Here is an 18772-nt window from a genome sequence, read left to right as displayed (position 1 = left end):
TTGTGCTCCCCTGCTCCCCTCCAACCCGAGCCATGGTACATTGCGCTCCCCACCTGCTCCCCTGGGCCGTGGGACATTAAATCCCCAACCGTCCTCCCGCCCCTCCACCCAGAAGTGGCCATCCTTTGGGGAACCCTCACTCCCTCCTCCCCTGTACTCTGACCAGAGGTGATTGATTCCCCCCCTGCCTCCCATCCCCATCCCTGGGCAACATTGCCCTTGCTCCCACTGTTACTTTCGCTGCTACCTGCCCCCGCAACTACTTATCCTGCCCGTGTTGCTTGGTTTTTTACTCCTCTTCCCATGAGTTTCCTCTCTTCTATTCCCCACAGAAGGTCCACCCTTCCCATGTCGGAAATCCACAGGGCTCCCTCCACCGCCTCAGAGACGTTTGGACCACGAGCCCCAGTACTCTCATTGCCTCTAGCCTTTTGATTTTGATCTGATAGACCCACAGACAAGTCAACATCTGACCCTGGACATCATGTGCTTATTAATAATATTGTATCATATTACTATATTACCGCTATGGCATGTTATTGTTAGTTGTTCTCAGTGCTGCCTCCTACCTCTCTGATTTCACCATGTCCTTCCACCCTCTCCTGCCATCTGACCCTCCCAATCCTCACCTTCCCCTTCCCCTCTCCCACCCAGCTCTTTCCCCGCACTCTCCTCTGCCTCCTCCTCTTCTCCCCTCCCCTGCCCTAGAATCCCACTTTACCAGCGCCACCCCTCATCCCCATCCCCTTGCGCTCTTCCCCACCAAACCTCTTCCTCCCACCGTCTTCCCTTCCCTCTTCCCTGCCCACACCCCATCCCACACCTCCTGTCTCATCGCCACCCCTCACCCCCCTCTCCCCGTCCGGGGCCCCGCCATCTCATTCCCATCCAAACCCTCCCCTCTCTTCGCTCCCTCCCCCCTCCTTCCTCCACCCCCACAGCTGTTTTCATCCTTGACCTTCTCCTTTCCCACTCTCTCTTCCTCCTCGCCCTTACAGAGACCTGGCTCACTCCTGAAGACACGGTCTCTTCTACTGCTCTCTCCAGCAAAGGCCTCTTCTTCTACCACTCCCCCAGATGCACCGGGAAAGGAGGACGCGTCGGCTTCCTCCTCGCACTCCAATGCCATTTCCGCACTATCTCTCCCCTACCTTTCCTCTCCTTCCCCTCCTTTGAAGCCCATTTCATTCGCCTCTATCACCCCTTCCAGGTTCTTATAGCTGTCATCTACCGCCCCCCTGGTCCCACCTCCAACTTCTTTAACCATCTTGACCCCTTTCTTACCTTCCTTCTCTCCTTCTCCCTGCCCACTCTGATTCTCGGAGATTTCAACATCCACATGGATGTACCCGGTGACTCCTCTGCCACCCGCCCGCTATCACTCCTTGAGGTTGATAGCCAACCTCCTGCTCCACCACACCTCGCCCACTCACCAACTTGGTCACACCCTGGATCTCATCATCTCTTACCACTGCACCATCTCCACCCTCACCAACTCTGAAATCCCTCTCTCGGACCATAACCTTCTCACCTGCCTCCTCTCTCACACTCTCTCCCCCTGCAAATCTGTATTACTCCCCCACAGACACCTCTGCTCTCTTGATCCCATTCATTTCTCCCAAAGACTCTCACCCCACCTTGCCTCCCTAACCTCTCTTCCCACTCTCGGTGATCAGGTTACCGCTCTCAACTCCACCCTCTCTACTCATCTCAACTCTCTCGTCCCCCTTTCCCTCCAGCGCTCTCGCTCCACTAACTCGCAGTCCTGGATCTCTGCCTCTGTCTGCCTCCTTCACTCTTATGCTCGAGCTGCTGAAGGCTGCTGACAAAGGTCCAAGCAGCAAGCCAACCTTATTCACTTTCACTTTATCCTTTCCTGACTTACCTCTGCCCTCTCCTCTGCCAGGCAAAACTCCTTTTCTTCCCTCACTGATGCCCATGCCCATCACCCCCGCCAATTGTTCCGGAATTTTAACTCTCTCCTCAGGCCCCCTGTTCCTCTCCCTCCCCCATTCCTCACCCCCAACGATTTGGCCACCTATTTCATCGAGAAAATTAACACAATCAGGTCTGAGCTCCCCAAAGCCACCCCTCCCCTTTCTCCTTCTCCCCCGCTCCCAACACTCTCCCCTACTTTCCCATCCTTCCCTGCAGTATCCTCAGAGGAGGTCGCCTCTCTCCTCTCCAGTGCCACCCCCTCCACCTGTGCTTCGGACCCCATTCCCCCTCACCTTATAAAAACCATCGCCCCTTCCCTCCTCCCCTCCTTAACTTCTATCTTTAACCACTCACTCTCTGACGGCTTCTTCCCCTCTGCCTTCAAACATAGCCATGTCTCCCCCATCCTAAAAAAACCCTCTCTTGACCCCACTTCCCCTTCCAGTTATCGGGCTATCTCCCTCCTACCTTTCCTTTCCAAACTCCTAGAACGAGTCATCTACACTCGTTGCCTTGAATTCCTCAACTCCAACTCTCTCCTGGACCCCCTCCAATCTGGCTTCTGTCCCGTCCACTCCACCGAGACTGCTCTCTCAAAGGTCACCCATGACCTCCTTCTTGAAAAATCCAATGGCTCCTACTCTATCCTAATCCTCCTCGACGTCTCACTGTCTACCATCCCCTTCTCCACACCTTGGCTTCACGGACTCCGTCCTCTCCTGGTTCCCCTCATCTCTCTGGTCTTTCATTCTCGGTCTCCTTCGCGGGCTCCTCCTCCCCCTCCCATCCACTAACAGTAGGGGTTCCTCAAGGGTCAGTTCTTGGCCCTCTACTGTTCTCCATCTATACTCACTCCCTTGGTGAACTCATTCTCTCCCACAGCTTCAACTATCATCTCTATGCAGATGACCCCCAAATCTACATCTCCTCCCTTGTTCTCTCCCCCTCCCTCTAGGCTCATCTCCTCCTGCCTTCAGGACATCTTCACCTAGATGTCTGCCTGCCACCTAAAACTCAACATGTCCAAGACTGAGCTCCTTACCTTCCCTTCCAAACCCTGTCCTCTCCCTGTCTTCCCTGTCACTGTGGACAGCACTACCATTCTTCAAGTCTCCCAGGTCCAGAATCTTGGTGTCATCTGTGACTCTGCTCTCTCATTCACCCCACACATCCAATCCCCACAGCACTTGTACATATGTGCATATATTATTCATCACTCCAATTATTTTGCTAATGATGTGTATATATTAGAGAAGCAACGTGGCTCAATGGAAAGAGGCCGGGCTAGGGAGTCAGATGTCATGGGTTCGAATCCCAGCTCTGCCACTTGTCAGCTGTGTGACTTTGGGTAAGTCACGTGACTTTTCTGTGCCTCAGTTCCCTCATCTGTAAAATGGAAATGAAGACTGTGAGCCCCACATGGGACAACCTGACTACCTGGTATCCCCCTGCGCTTAGAACAGTGCTTTGCACATAGTAAGCGCTTAGGCTAGGCTAGGGGAAAAGGTTAGTCAAGGGAAAAAGTTTAACCCAGGGTAAAGGTTACTCTCTGGGAAAATGTTTGGCCAGGGGAAAATGTTAGGCTAAGGGGAAAGGTTAGGCTCTAGGAAAGGTTAGGCTAGGTATAAAGGTTAGGTTAGGGGAATTAGCTGAGGCTAAGAGAAAACATTAGGCCAGAGGAAAAGGTTAGTTCAGGGGAAAAGGTTTGGCCCGCAGAAAAGGTTAGGCAAAGGGAGAACGTTAGGCTAGGGGAAAGATTAGGCTGGGTGAAGAGTTGGGCAAGGTGAAAACATTAGGCAAGGGGAGGTTATGGTAGGGGAAAAGATTTGGCTAGGAGACAAGGTTAGTCTCTGGGAAAAGGTTAAGGCTGGAGAAAAGCTAGGCCAGGGGAAAAGGTCATGCCATAGGAAAAGGTTATCAGTGAAAAGATTAAGCTAGGGGATATGGTTAGTTTAGGGGAAAAGGTTAGGCTATGGGAAATGGTTACACTGGGGGAAAGGTTAGCCTAGGGGAAAATGTTAGGCCAGGGGAAAAAGTTAGGCCAGGGAAAATTTAGGCCGGGAAAAGCTTAAGCCAGGGGAAAGGGTTAGGCTATTGGAAAGGGTCAGGCTAGGGGAAAAGGTCAGGCTTTTGGGAATAGGCTAGGTTAGGGGAAAAGTTTACTCCAGGGAAAAAGGTTAAGCTAGGGGAAATGCTTAAACCATGGGAAATGGTTAGGTTAGGGGAAAGATTAGGCTAGGGGAAAGGTTAGGCAAGGGGAAAAGGTTTGGCATGAGCAAAGGTTGGGCTACGGGAAAAGGTTAGGCAACGTTTAAAGATTAGGTTAAGGGAAAAGGTTAGGTTAAGAGAAAGCATTAGACTAGCAGAAAGGTTGGGCTAGGGGAAAAGATTAGAATAGGGGAAAAGTTAAGACTAGGGGAAAAAATTAGGCAAGGGGAAAAGTTTAAGCCGGGGTGAAGGTTATTGTTTGGGAAAAGGTAGGCCAGGGGAAAAGGTTAGGCTAAGAGAAAGGTTAGGCTCTAGGAAAGGATAGGCTGCGTGTAAAGGTTAGGTGAGGGGACTTAACTGAGGCCAGGGGAAATGGTTAGGCCAGGGGAAAAGCTTAGGTCAGGGGAAAAGGTCTGGCCTGGGAAAAAGGTTAGGTTATGGTAAATGGTTAGGCTAGGATAAAAAAGGCAAGAGGAAAAGGTTAGGCTAGGAGAAAAGCTAAGGCCACGGGAAAAGGTTAGGCAAGGGGAAAATGTTAGGCCAGGGGAAAGATTAGGCTGGGAGAAAGGTTCGGCAAGGGGAAATCATTAGGCCAGGGGAGGATGTTACGGTATGGTTAAAGGTTTAGTGCGGGGGAAAGGTTAGACTTTGGGAAAAGGTTAGGCCGGGAAAAAGCTAGGCCAGGGGTAGATGTTAGGCCAGGAGACAAGGTTAGGAGAGGAAAAAAGGTTAGGCCAGGGGAAATGGTTAGGTCAGGGGAAAAGGTTAAGCTAGGGGAAATGTTAGGCTAGGGGATAAGGTTAGGCATGGGCAAAGGTAAGGCTATGGGGAAAGGTTAAGCAACATTTAAAGATTAGGTTAGGGGAAAAGGTTAGGTTAGAAGAAAGCGTTAAGCTAGTGGGAAAGGTTGGGCTAGGGGAAAAGGTTAGAATAGGGGAAAAGTTAAGGCTAGGGGAAAAAGTTAGGCTTGGCACAAAGGCTAGGCTAGGGGAAAAGGTTAGGCTATGTGCAAAGGTTAGGCAAGGGGAAAAGTTTAACCCAGGGTAAAGTTTGCTGTCTGGGAAAACGTTTGTCTGGGGAAAAGGTTAGTCTAGGGGAAAGGTTAGGCTTTAGGAAAGGTTAGGCTAGGTGTAAAGATTAGGTTAGGGGGATTAGCTGAAGCTAGGGGAAAAGGTTAGGCCAGGGAAAAGCTTAAACCAGGTGAAACAGGCCAGGAAATAAGGTTACGCAAGGGGAAAAGCTTAGGCTAGGGGAAAAGCTTAGGCCAGGGAAAATCTTAAAGCACGGGAAAAGGTTAGGCCAGGGGAAAAAGTTAAGCCAGGGGAAAAGCTTAGGCAACTGGAAAGGATCAGGCTAGGGGAAAACGTCAGGCTTTTGAAAAAAGGTTAGTGTAGGGGAAAAGGTTACTCGAGTGAAAAAGGTTAAGCAAGGGGAAAAGGTTAGGCTAAGGGATACGATTAGGCCATGGGAAAAGATTAGGCCAGGGGAAAAGGTCAGGCCACGGGAACAGGTTATCAGTGAGGAGGTTAAGCTAGGAGAAATGGTTAGGCTAGGGGTAAAGGTTAGGCCAGGGGGAAACATTAGGCCAGGGGAAAAGCTTAGCGTACTGGAAAGGGTCAGGCTGGGGAAAAGTTTAGGTCAGGGGAAAAAGGCCAAGGAGAAAGCTTAGCGTACTGGAAAGGGTCAAGCTAGGGGGAAAGGTCAGGGATAGAGAAAAGGTTAACAACTGGTAAAAAGGTTAAGCAAGGGGAAATGGGTAGGCTAGGGTAAAAGGTTAGGGTCTGGGAAATGGAAAGTTAGGGGAAAGGTTAGGTTAGGGGAAAAGGTTAGGCTAAGGGACAGATTAGTCATGGGCAAAAGTAAGGCTACGGGAAAAGGTTAGGCCACGTTTAAAGATTAGGTTAGGGGAAAAGGTTAGGTTAGGAGAAAGCGTTAGGCTAGCGGGAAAAGTTGGGCTAGGGGAAAAGGTTAGAATAGGGGAAAAGTTAAGGCTAGGGGAAAAAGTTAGGCTAGGCAAAAAGACTAGGCTAGGGGAAAATGTTAGGCTATGGGAAAAGGTTAGGCAAGAGGAAAGGTTTAAGCCAGGGTAAAGGTTACTGTCTGGGAAAAGGTTTGGCCAAGGTAAAAAGTTAAGCTAGGGGGAAAGGTTAGTCTCTAGGAAAGGTTAGGCTAGGTGTAAAGGTTAGGTTAGGGGAAAAGTTAGACCAGGGGAAAAGGTTAGGTAAGGGAAAAATGTTAGTCTAGGGGCAAGATTAGGCTGGGCAATAGGTTCGGCAAGGGGAAAACATTAGGCCAGTGGAGAAGGTTACGGTAGGGGAAAAGGTTTGGCTAGAGGAAAAGGTTAGGCCAGGGAAAAGCTAGGCCAGGGGCAAATGTTAGTCTAGGGGAGAATGTTAGACCAGGAAGAAGGTTGGCCTTGGTGTAAATGTTAGGTTAGGGGAAAGATTTAGGCTAGGGGAAAGAGTTAGGCCAGGGGAAAAGGTTAGCCTAGGGGAAAAGGTAAGACTACGGGAAAAGGTTAGGCTAGGCGAAACGTAAGGGTAGGGTAGGGGAAAAATTATATTAGGGGAAACATTAGGTAGGGGAAAAGGTTAGGCTATGGGAAAAGCTTAGGCTGGGGAAAAGCTTAGGCCAGGGAAAAAGATAAGGCTAGGGCAAAGTTTAGACAAGGGGAACGATTAGGCTAAGGGAAAACATTAGGCTAGCGGAAAAGTTTAAGATAGGGGAATAGGTTAAGCTAGGGGAAAGGTTTGGGCCAGGGAAAAGCTTAGACCAGGGGAAAAGGTAAGAGTAGGGGAAAAGATAGGGTTAGGGGAAAACGTTAGGCTCAGGGAAAAGGTTAGGCAAGGAGAAAAGGTTAGGTGAGGGGAAAGGTTTAGGCCAGGGGAAATGGATAGGCCAGGGGAAAAGGTTGGGCTAAGTGTAAATGTTAAGTTAGGGGAAAAGGTTAGGCTAGGGGAAAGAGTTAGGCAAGGGGAAAAGGTTAGGCTAGGCGAAAGAGTTAGGCAAGGAGAAAAGGTTAGGCTAGGGGAAAGATTAGACTAGGGGAAAGTTAGGCTAGAGGAAAACATTAGCTGAAGGGAGATGTTTAGGCTGGGGGAAAGGTTAGGCGATGGGAAAAAGGTAGGCCAGGGGAAAAGGGTAGGCCAGGGGAAAAAGGACGGGGAAAAGTTTAAGCCAGGGAAAGGCTTAGGCTAGGGAAAATCTTAAGCCAGGGAAAAACTTAAGCCAGGGGAAAAGCTTAGGCTACTGGAAAGAGGCAGGCTAGGGGACAAGGTCAGGCTTTTGGGAAAAGGTTATGTTAGGGGAAAAGGTTATGCTAGGGGAAAAGGTTGGGCCAGGGGAAAAGGTTAGGCCAGGGGAAAAAGTTAAGCTGGGGAAAAGCTTAGGCTACTGGAAAGAGTCAGGCTAGGCGAAAAGGTCAGACTTCTGGGAAAAGGTTCAGCTAGGGGAAAAGGTTACTCTAGGGAAAAAGGTTGGGCCAGGGGAAAAAGGCCAGGGAAGAGCTTGGGCTGGGGAAAATCTTGGACCGGGGAAAAGGTTAAGCCAGGGGAAAAAGTTAAGCCGGGGAAAAGCTTAGGCTACTGGAAAGAGTCAGGCTAGGGGAAAAGGTCAGGCTTTTGGGAAAAGGTTAGGCTAGGGGAAAAGGTTACTCTGGGGAAAAAGGTTAGGCCAGGGGGAAAAGGCCAGGGAAGAGCTTAGGCTGGGGAAAATCTTGGGCCGGGGAAAAGGTTAAGCCAGGGGAAAAAGTTAAGCCGGGGAAAAGCTTAGGCTACTGGAAAGAGTCAGGCTAGGGGAAAAGGTCAGGCTTTTGGGAAAAGGTTAGGCTAGGGGAAAAGGTAACTCTAGGGGAAAAGGTTAGGCTATGGGAAATGGTTAGTTTAGGGGAAAGGTTAGGCTAGAGGAAAGGTTAGGCTATGGGGAAAGATTAGGCAACATTTAAAGTTTAGGCTAGGGGAAAAGGTTAGGTTAGGGTAAAGCATTAAGTTAGTGAAAAGGTTGGTCTAGGGGAAGAGGTTAGAATAGGGGAACAGTTAAAGGCTAGTTGAAAAGATTAGGTTAGGTGAAAAAGCTGAGCTAGGGGAAAAGGTAAACCAGGGTAAAGGTTATGGTATGGGAAAAGGTTTACCCAGGGGAAAAGGTCACGGCTGGAGAAAGATTAGGCTAGAGGAAAGGTTGGTCTATGGGAAATGGTTAGTATAGGGGAAAGTGGTAGGCCAGGGTAAAAGGTTAGGCTAGGGGAAAAGGTAAGGCTGGAGGAAAGGTTAGGCTAAGGGAAAGATTAGTCTGGGGAAAGGATTAGTCTGGGTTAAGGTGAGGCTAGGGGAAAACATGAGGCTGGGGAAAACGTTAGGCTAGCGGAAAGGGTTAGGCTAGAGGAAAGGTTAAGGCTAAAGGAAAAGTTAAAGCTAGGCAAAAAGATTAGGCTATGGGAAAAGCTTAGGCTATGGGAAAAGCTTAGGCTATGGAAAAAGGTTAGGTTAGGGGAAAAGCTTAGAGTAGGGGAAAGGGTTAGGCTAGGGGAAAAGATTAGACAGGGGAATAGCTTAGGCCAGGGGAAAAGGCTAGGTTATGGGAAATACTTAAATTAGGGAAAAGGTTAGGATTGGGGAAAATGTTTGGCTAGGGGAAAAGGTTAGGCCAGGGGAAAAGGTTAGGATAGGAGGAAAGGTTAGGCCAGGGAGAACATTAGGCAAGGGAGAAGTTTAGGGTAATGGAAAAGCTTAGGCTAGGTGAAGAGGTAAGGCTATGGGAAATTGTTAGGCTAGGGGAAAAGGTTAGGCTAAGGGAAAAACTTGGGCCTGGGGAAAAGAGTAGGCCAGGGGAAAAGGTTAGGCTAGGAGAAAAGGTTAGGATAGGGGAAAAGGTTAGGTGAAGGGAAAGGTTATGTTACAGAAAAAGGTTAGGCTAGGGGAAAAGGTTAGTTTAGGGGGGGAAGTTTAGGCTATGGGAAGTGGTTAGGTTAGGGGAAAAGGTTAGGCTAGGGGTAAAGGTTAGTTTAGGGGAAAGGTTTAGGCTATGGGAAGTGGTTAGGTTAGGGGTAAAGGTTAGGCTGGGTGAAAAGGTTAGACTGGGGGAAAAGGTAGGCTAGGGGAAAAGCTTAAGCTAAGGGAAATGGTTAGGCTAGGGGAAAAAGTTAGGGAAGGGGAATAGGTTAGGCCGGGGAATAGCTTAGGTCAAGGGCAAAGGTTAGGCAGGGGTAAAAGATAGACCAGATGAAAAGGTTAGGCTAGGGGAAAAAGTTACGCAAGAGGAGAGATTGGGCTAGGGGAAACGTTAGGCTCAGGGAAAACATTAGGCTATCGGAAAAGGTGAGGTTACTGGAAAAAAATTAGGCTAGGGGAAAAGGTTAGGTTATGCGAAATGGTTAGGGTAGGGGAAAGTGTTAGGATTGGGGAAAATTTTGGGTCGGGGAAAAGGTTAGGTCAGAGAAAACGCTTAGGTTAGGGGAAAGGTTAGGCTCAGGGATAAGGTTAAGCCAAGGGAAAATTTAGGTTAGGGAATAGGTTAGTCTGGTGGAAAAGGTTAAGCTAGGAGAAAGGTTAGGATACAGGAAAAGGTTTGGTTAGGTGTAAAGGTTAGTTTAGGGGAAAAGGTTAGGCTAGGGGAAAGGTTTAGGCTATGGGACGTGGTTGGGTTAGGGGAAAGGTTAGGCTGGGGGAAAAGGCTAGACTAGGGGAAAGGTTTAGGCTATGGGACGTGGTTGGGTTAGGGGAAAGGTTAGGCTGGGGGAAAAGGCTAGACTAGGGAAAAAGGTTAGCCTCAGTGAAATGGTTAGGCCATGGGAAAAGGTAAGGCCAGGGGAAAAAGACTGGCAAAGGGGAAATAGTTAGGCTAGGGGAAAAGGTTATGCAAGTGAAAGAGTTAGGCCAGGGGAAAGGTTAAGCTAGGGGAAAAGGTTAGGTTATGTGAAAAGGTTAGGTTAGGAGAAATGGTTAAGCTAGGGGAAAAGTTTAGGTTAGGTGAAAAGGCTAGGCCAGGGGAAAAGATTATGTTAGTTGAAAAGGTTAAGGTAGGGGAAAAGCTTAGGCAAGAGGAAAAGGTTAGGCCAAGGGAAAAGGTTAGACGAGGGGCAAAGGTTAGGCAATGTGGAAAGGTTTGGCTAGGGGAAAGGTTAGGCTAGGGGAAAAGATTGGCCGGGGAAAAGGTTAGGCAAAGGGAAAAGTTAGATTAGGGGAAAGGTTAGGGCAGTGAAAAAGGTTAGGCAAGGGGAAAAGTTTAGGCCAGGGAATATCTTAGGTTAGGGGAAAGGTTTAGGCAGGGGAAAAGGATAGGCCAAGGGAAAAGGTTGGGCATGGGGAAATGGGTAGGCCAGGGGCTAGGGCAGAGGTTCTGCTAAGGGAAAACATTAGGCTAGGGGAAAAGTTTAGGTTACCGGAAAGGTTTAGGCTAGGGGAAAAGGTTAGGCTAGGTGAAAAGATTAGGCTATGGTAAAAGTTAGGTTATGGGAAATGATTAGGTAAGGGGAAAAGGTTAGGGTTGGGGAAAGTGTTTGGCCAGGGGAAAATGTTTGGCCAAAGGAAAACTTTAGGTCAAGGAACAGGTCAGGCTCGTTGAAAAGGTTAGGCAAGGGGAAAGGTTAGGCTATAGGAACAGGTCTGGTTAAGTGTAAAGGTTAGTTTAGGGGAAAAGGTTAGGCTAGGGGAAAAGCTTAGGCTATGGGAAGTGGTTGGGTTAGGGGCAAGGTTAGGCTGGGGGAAAAGGCTAGATTAGCAGAAAAGGTTAGGCTAGGGGAAAAGGTTAGGCTAAGGGAAATGGTTAGGCCAGGGGAAAAGGGTCATCGCCCGGACCCTTGGAGCCATTACCACGTGGGCCCGGGATCTCTGCTCCCCTGGGGGTAAGTCTCAGACCGCCGGGCCCCCTCTTCCCAGCCGAATCGACCACCACATGGACTCTGGAGCTCTCCTCCCAGGCGGTGGTTCCTTGGGCTGCCTGCCCCCGTTTCCAGCCTAGCTCTTTAGCAGCCTTTTGGCCACCGACCGCCGACTTTAGCGGCTTTTTGGCCGCCGACCGCCGACTCATCCACGCCGAGACCACCCCCCCTATCCCGGGAAGCTGAGCCTTGTCATCGCCCGGACCCTTGGAGCCATTACCTCGTGGGCTCGGGATCTCTGCTCCCCTGAAGCTCAGCCTCGGCCCACCCGGCCCCTGCCCCGATTCCCGACAAGCCCCCCTTCGCCTACCGCTCGCTGACTCATCTGCGCTTCCTCCGCCTCCACCGGGGAGCTGAGCCTCGGACCGTCCGGACCCGCGCCCGCCTCAGCCTTTCACAACCTGGATCTCCGCACCCCCGCTCGGGAACTCCGACACTACGGATCTTCGCCCCCACAGACCCCCAGCCACCAGCTTCCAGTCCACCCGCCCCCCGCCGCTCGGGCCCGGGAACATTGCGCTCCCCTTCTCGATCCTGGGGACATTGTGCTCCCCTTCTCGGCCCCAAGGACATTGTGTCCTCGGGGGACATTGTGTCCCCCTGCTCGGGCCCGGAGACATTGTGCTCCCCAACCGCTCCCCCACTCCGCCCGAGGCGGCCATTTTGGGAAGCCCCCACTCTGCCTGAGGCGGCCATTTTGGGAAGGCCTCACTCCCTCTTCCCTCTTGAGGTGATTCATCTCTCCCGCCCCCGCCCCGGGCGACGACGTCCTTGTTCTCACCATGTTACCTTACCTTAGCCGCCGCCCACGGCCGCCACCCACCCCGGACAACCTCAGGGCCCCCCCGCCGCCACAGGGTTATTTGGTCATGAGCTCTGGGACTCTCTCGGCCGCTGGCCGCTTGACTTTGAGTCTGATCGGGTAGGGTCGGCTCGTCCCCCGACCCTGGTCATCGCCTGCTTATTAACACTATTGTAGTGTGCCTTACTGTAGCATGTTGCTATATTTGCGATCTCGCTTTTTATTGTTTATTGTCGTCAGATTTTGAATTTGATCAGGTCGCCCCTTAATCGAGTCTACCCCCGACCCTGGTCATCACCCCTTTTATTAACACGACTATATTGTATCATACTGTATCATGTTGCTATATTAGCACCACTGTATTGTATCATATTGTATCATGTTGCTATATTACCGATTTCGTTTATTACTGTTTATTGTTGTCAGTGCTGCCACCCACCTCTCTGGCCTCGCCATGTCCCTCCTCCCCCCCTCCCCCCTCCCGCCCCTTCCTATCCTCCCCTTCCCCTTCCCCTTCCCCTTCCCCTCTCTCGCTCAGCTCTTTCTCGCTCTCTCCTCTGTCTCCTCCCCCCCTCCTCTCTCCCGCCCTAGAACCCCACTTTACCAGCGCTACCCCTCTTCCCCCTCCCCCTACTCTTCCCCCCACCAAACCCCCTCTTCACCCCCTCCCCCCTTCTCTCTTCCCCACCCATGCCCCATCACAGTCCTCTTGTCCCACCGCCACCCCTCATCCCCCTCTCCCCGTCCAGGGCCCCGCCACCTCCTTCCCATCCAAACCCTCCCCTCCCCCCGCCCTTCCCCCCCTCCTCCCCTTGCACCCACAGCTACTTTCAAGTGTGGCCTCTGGAACCCCCGCTCTATTACAGGCAAGCTACCTTTCATCCATGACCTTTTCCTCTCCCGCTCTCTCCTCCTCCTCGCCCTTTCGGAAACGTGGCTCTCTCCCGAAGACACGGTCTCCGCCGCCGCTCTCTCCAGCGGAGGCCTCTCCTTCTCCCACTCCCCCAGACTCACCGGTAAGGGAGGAGGCGTCGGCTTCCTCCTCTCGCCCCGATGCCGCTTCCGCACTATCCCTCCTCCCCCCTCCCTCTCCTTCCCCTCCTTCGAAGCCCATATCATTCGCCTCTACCACCCACTCCAGTTACTTGTCGCCGTCATCTACCGCCCTCCCGGTCCCACCTCCGACTTCTTCAACCACCTTGACCCCTTTCTCACCTTCCTCCTCTCCTTCTCTCTGCCCACTCTGATCCTTGGAGACTTCAACATCCATACGGATGTACCCGACGACTCCTCTGCCGCCCGCCTGCTATCCCTCCTCGACTCTGCCGACCTCCTCCTCCACCATACCGCGCCCACTCACCGACTCGGTCACACCCTCGATCTCGTCATCTCCTACCGCTGCACTATCTCCTCACTCACCAACTCTGAAATCCCTCTCTCTGACCATAACCTTCTCACCTGCCTCATCTCTCACACTCCCTCCCCCTGCAAATCTTCGCTACTGCCCCACAGAGACCTCCGCTCTCTCGATCCCATCCGTCTTTCCAATAGCATCTCTCCTCACCTTGCCGCCCTGTCCTCTCTTCCCACTCTCGACGATCAGGTCTCCGCTCTCAACTCCACCCTCTCTACTCATCTCGACTCTCTCGCCCCCCTTTCCCTCCGCCGCTCTCGCTCCACTAACCCACAGCCCTGGATCACCTCCTCCGTCCGCCTCCTACGCTCCTATGCTCGAGCTGCTGAGCGCTGCTGGCGAAAGTCCAAGCACCAAGCCGACCTCACACACTTCAAATTTATCCTTTCCTGCCTTAACTCTGCCCTCTCCTCCGCCAGGCAAAGCTTCTTCTCCTCCCTCATCGACACCCATGCCCATCACCCCCGCCGATTGTTCCGGACCTTTAACTCTCTCCTTAGGCCCCCTGTTCCTCCCCCTCCCCCATCTCTCACCCCTAATGATCTGGCCACCTATTTCCTCACGAAAATCAACACGATCAGGTCTGAGCTCCCCAAAGTCACCCCTCCGCCTCTCCCCTCCCCCCCCAACAACCCCCCTCCCCTACTTTCCCATCCTTCCCTGCAGTATCCTCAGAGGAGATCTCCTCCCTCCTCGCAAGTGCCACCCCCTCCACCTGCGCCTCGGACCCCATTCCCTCTCACCTTCTTAAAACCATCGCCCCTGCCCTCCTCCCTTCCTTAACCTCTATTTTTAACCACTCAATCTCCAAGGGCTCCTTCCCCTCTGCCTTCAAACATGCCCACGTCTCCCCCATCCTAAAAAAACCCGCTCTTGACCCCACTTCCCCCTCCAGTTATCGTCCTATCTCCCTACTACCCTTCCTTTCCAAAATCTTAGAACGAGTCGTCTACAATCGATGCCTAGAATTCCTTAACTCCCATTCTCTCCTAGACCCCCTCCAATCTGGCTTCCGTCCCCTCCACTCTACCGAGACTGCTCTCTCTAAGGTCACCCATGACCTCCTTCTTGCCAAATCCAATGGCTCCTACTCCATTCTGATCCTCCTTGACCTCTCTGCTGCCTTTGACACTGTCGACCATCCCCTCCTCCTCCATACCTTATCTCACCTTGGCTTCACGGACTCTGTCCTCTCCTGGTTCTCCTCTTACCTCTCTGGCCGATCATTCTCGGTCTCCTACGCTGGAGCCTCCTCCCCATCCCATCCTTTAACTGTTGGAGTTCCTCAGGGGTCAGTTCTTGGCCCTCTTCTGTTCTCCATTTACACTCACTCCCTCGGTGAACTCATCCGCTCTCACGGCTTTGACTACCATCTCTACGCAGATGACACGCAGATCTACATCTCCGCCCCTGTCATCTCCCCCTCCCTTCAGGCTCGCATCTCCTCCTGCCTCCGGGACGTCTCCACCTGGATGTCGGCCCGCCACCTAAAACTCAACATGAGCAAGACTGAGCTCCTCATCTTCCCTCCCAAGCCCGGTCCGCTCCCAGACTTCTCCGTCACCGTGGATGGCACGACCATCCTTCCCGTCCCGCAGGCCCGCAATCTCGGTGTCATCCTTGACTCGTCCCTCTCGTTCACCCCACACATCCTATCCGTTACCAAGACCTGCCGGTTTCACCTCTACAATATCGCCAAGATCCGCCCTTTCCTCTCCACCCAAACGGCTACCTTACTATTACGGGCTCTCGTTGTATCCCGGCTAGACTACTGTGTCAGCCTTCTCTCTGACCTCCCTTCCTCCTCTCTCGCCCCGCTCCGGTCTATTCTTCACTCCGCTGCCCGGCTCATCTTCCTGCAGAAACGATCTGGGCATGTCACTCCCCTTCTTAAACAACTCCAGTGGTTGCCTATCGACCTCCGCTCCAAACAAAAACTCCTCACTCTAGGCTTCAAGGCTCTCTATCACCTTGCCCCTTCCTACCTCTCCTCCCTTCTCTCTTTCTACCGCCCACCCCGCACGCTCCGCTCCTCTGCCGCCCACCTCCTCGCCGTCCCTCGGTCTCGCCTATCCCGCCGTCGACCCCTGGGTCACGTCCTCCTGCGGTCCTGGAACGCCCTCCCTCCTCACCTCCGCCAAACTGATTCTCTTTCCCTCTTCAAAACCTTACTTAAAAATCACCTCCTCCAAGAGGCCTTCCCAGACTGAGCTCCTCTTCCCCCTCTACTCCCTCTGCCATCCCCCCTTTACCTCTCCGCAGCTAAAGCCTCATTTTCCCCTTTTTCCTCTGCTCCTCCACCTCTCCCTTCCCATCCCCACAGCACTGTACTCGTCCGCTCAACTGTATATATTTTCGTTACCCTATTTATTTTGTTAATGAATTGTACATCGCCTTGATTCTATTTAGTTGCCATTGTTTTTACGAGATGTTCTTCCCCTTGACGCTGTTTAGTGCCATTGTTCTTGTCTGTCCGTCTCCCCCGATTAGACTGTAAGCCCGTCAAACGGCAGGGACTGTCTCTATCTGTTGCCGACTTGTTCATCCCAAGCGCTTAGTACAGTGCTCTGCACATAGTAAGCGCTCAATAAATACTATTGAATGAATGAATGAAAAGGTAAGGCCAGGGGAACAGGATTGGCCAAGGGGAAAAGGCTAGGCTAGGGGAAAAGGCTAGGCTAAGGGAAAAGGTTAGGCTAGAGGAAATGGTTAGGATAGGGGAAATGGTTAGGCTAGGGGAAAAGGTTATGCAAGTGAAAAAGCTAGACCAGAGGAAAAGTTTAAGCAAGGGGAAAAGGTTAGGTTAGGTGAAAAAGTTAAGCTGGGGGAAAAGTTTAGGTTAGATGAAAACGTTAGGCCAGGGGAAAAGTTTTTGTTAATTGAAAGGTTAAGATAGGGGAAAAGATTAGGCCAGGGGAAAAGGTTAAGCTAGGGGAAAAGCTTCCCATTCCAGCTCACCCATGGACATACATAGTCCAACCCACTAAGACTGAAATATTCACATCACAGCAATTAGGTACGTAACCTTAAACTCAGATCCTTCCCTTACCTGTATTGTATCATCTGGGTCCACCCCATAAATCTGATGGTGGACCTCTAAGATTGAAAGGGGATTCTTGGAGCATGGAGAAAACAAGCACATCTGAAGGTATTAGGGAGGGAGACACCATAACGACAGCAGAAAAGTGGGGACAGGTATACTGAGGTGGTGAGTCAGAGCTGCAGGGAATGTGTCTGCTAATTCTGTTGCATTGTACTCTCCCAAGCAGTTAGTACAGTACTCTGCACATACTAGGCACTCAATATACACCACTGATTGATTGCAAGAGCATAGTGTCTCTGAGAACTTCCACAGCTTCAGGAAGAGGCGGTTTGAGTGGCAAGGGAGCCATCTGAGATGGATGATTAGACCCTTCACCTCAGTAATGATAATAATAATACTTATTATGGTATTCTTTAAGCACTTACTATATGCCAAACACTGCTCTAAGCGCTGGGATAGACACAATGTATTCAGGTTGTCCCACGTGGGGCTCACAGTCTTAATCCCCATTTTACAGATGAGGTAACTGAGGCCCAGGGAAGTGAAATGACTTGCCCAAGGTCACACAGCAGACAAGTGGTGGGGCCAAGATTAGAATCCTGGTCCTCTGACTCTCGAGTCCATGCTCTTTCCATTAAGTGACACCCAACCTCCTCCCACCCACAAAAAGGGCGTGAAGTCAGGATAGGTGAGGGATGATATCCCATGCCACAGAACAGTCCTGCAGGGAGGTCATTAGGAAAATTACCTGACCTAGAAGCTCCCCCAGCTAGCAAGCCAGAAAGCACCTAGCCAGCTTCACTCTTTACCCTACACTGCCTCCCACCATCCTCCACCTGCCCAACTCCCTCAGAGACAGCCACTGAGGAGTTCCAGCTCTGGAGGAATTAAGTTTGTGCATGGGGACCCTGTGGACAAGACTGTGGGTTCAGGAAGGATTAACCCATCTATAGAATGAAGGGTCCGGGATCTTCTCAGCCCTATAGTCAAGCCCGACAGAACCAGTTCCCTCCACAGAGCCAGTTTGTAGAACCAGCCTCAGTGCTGAGAGTGATAGGCCCCTCTGCTTACCACCTCCTTCCTCTCCTGCCATAACCTTTAATCATCCACACAGGCCCCCATCACCTTCCCTTAGAGATGGAAGCTCAGCTCCTCTGTACCCTCCCTAAAGGAAGAACAGTCTTCACAGCCAGGTAGTATAAGAAGCTTCCGGTAGGCAAAGTGGCTGATCCCTCTCTTCCCATCACCAGGACCCCTTAGACATCCTCCTCCAGATGGCTCTGAGTTGGGTTTAGGAAGCTCCTGCATGATCCAGGCTGCTCATCGTGTCTCATGTGGACCACATCCATTCCAACTCATCCCCACACAGCCTCCCACCTACATAGTGGACATACGCCCAAAGTCTCCCAAAACTTTAAGAGCCCTACTGAAATTGTTTCTTCTTCAGTAAGCCTTCCCTGATTAAAATTCACATCCTTCCCACGTCCAACCCCACCACATACACAAACATACTCTATTTCCCCTTTCAACTCACCCATGCACTTAGGCACACCCACCAAGCACTGAACTATACACCCCACAACAATTAGGTATATATCCTCCTACTCAGATCCCTACCTTACCTGTATTGTATTAATTGGGTCCTCCCCATTCAACTGATGCTGGACCTCTAAGATTGAAAGGGAACTCTAGTAGTATGTGGAAGACAAGCATATCTTGAAGGTGTAAGGGAAGGAAAGCAAAAAAGTGGGGACAGGTCTGTTAAGGTGGTGAGTCAGGGCTGCAGTGAACATGTCTGTTAATTTTGTTGTAGTGTACTCTCCCAACCATGTAGTATAGTGCTCTACACATAGTAAGCACTCAGTAAACACTACTGATTGATTGCAGGAAAGAAGTGTCTCTTGGAATTTCCACAGCCATAGAGAAAGGCTGGAGAACAAAGAGGCAGTTTGAGTGGCCCAAGAAGCCTTCTGAAATGGAGTGTTAGGCCCTTCACCCCATTACCCACTTCCCTCACAGGCATGAATAAGGTCAGGAAAGGGGAAAGATTACACCTCCACATAGCCTGCCAAGGACGCCTTTAGGGAAATTACCTGGCCCAGAAGAGCCCCTAATAAGCAAGCCAGAAAGCAGATTCAAAGTTACCCCAACCCCCACACCTCTTTCACCCCCAAAATGTTCCATTTATCCTCCTAAACTCCACAACACTTCACATCAAAGCCAACACACTCAGCTCCAAATAGCCTCAGGCTCTGGAGGCTTATATAGGGCAGGGAGCGGGGCAGGGCCCCGCACTGACGTCAGTAATCCACCTGACTGGAAGCAGCTGGGTGTCCTGGGAGGAAGCCCTAGTGGCTTCACTGGAAGAGGGGATGGCTGTGGGAAAGACAAAGTAGGATGGGGTAGGGGATAAGGGATAGGATTGGATTGAATCTCGAGCATGAAAGGATTGTCCAGGGAGCTACAAATTCCAAACAGCTCTCCAGGAGGTGT

At 51.4% G+C, this 18772-nt stretch overlaps 1 protein-coding gene across 1 annotated transcript in view; it reads left to right on the top strand.

The window, feature by feature from the left end:
- LOC103165880 (endogenous retrovirus group K member 13-1 Env polyprotein-like) overlaps window positions 1-18772 on the top strand; it is a 649133-nt gene that overhangs the window by 400849 nt on the left and 229512 nt on the right. The window lies entirely within an intron of this gene.

This window comes from Ornithorhynchus anatinus, chromosome 16 (genome assembly GCF_004115215.2).
Source record: "Ornithorhynchus anatinus isolate Pmale09 chromosome 16, mOrnAna1.pri.v4, whole genome shotgun sequence".
NCBI lineage: Eukaryota > Metazoa > Chordata > Mammalia > Monotremata > Ornithorhynchidae > Ornithorhynchus > Ornithorhynchus anatinus.
The sequence above is the reverse complement of the archived record's forward strand: the minus strand, read 5'-3'. Positions and strand labels throughout refer to the sequence as shown.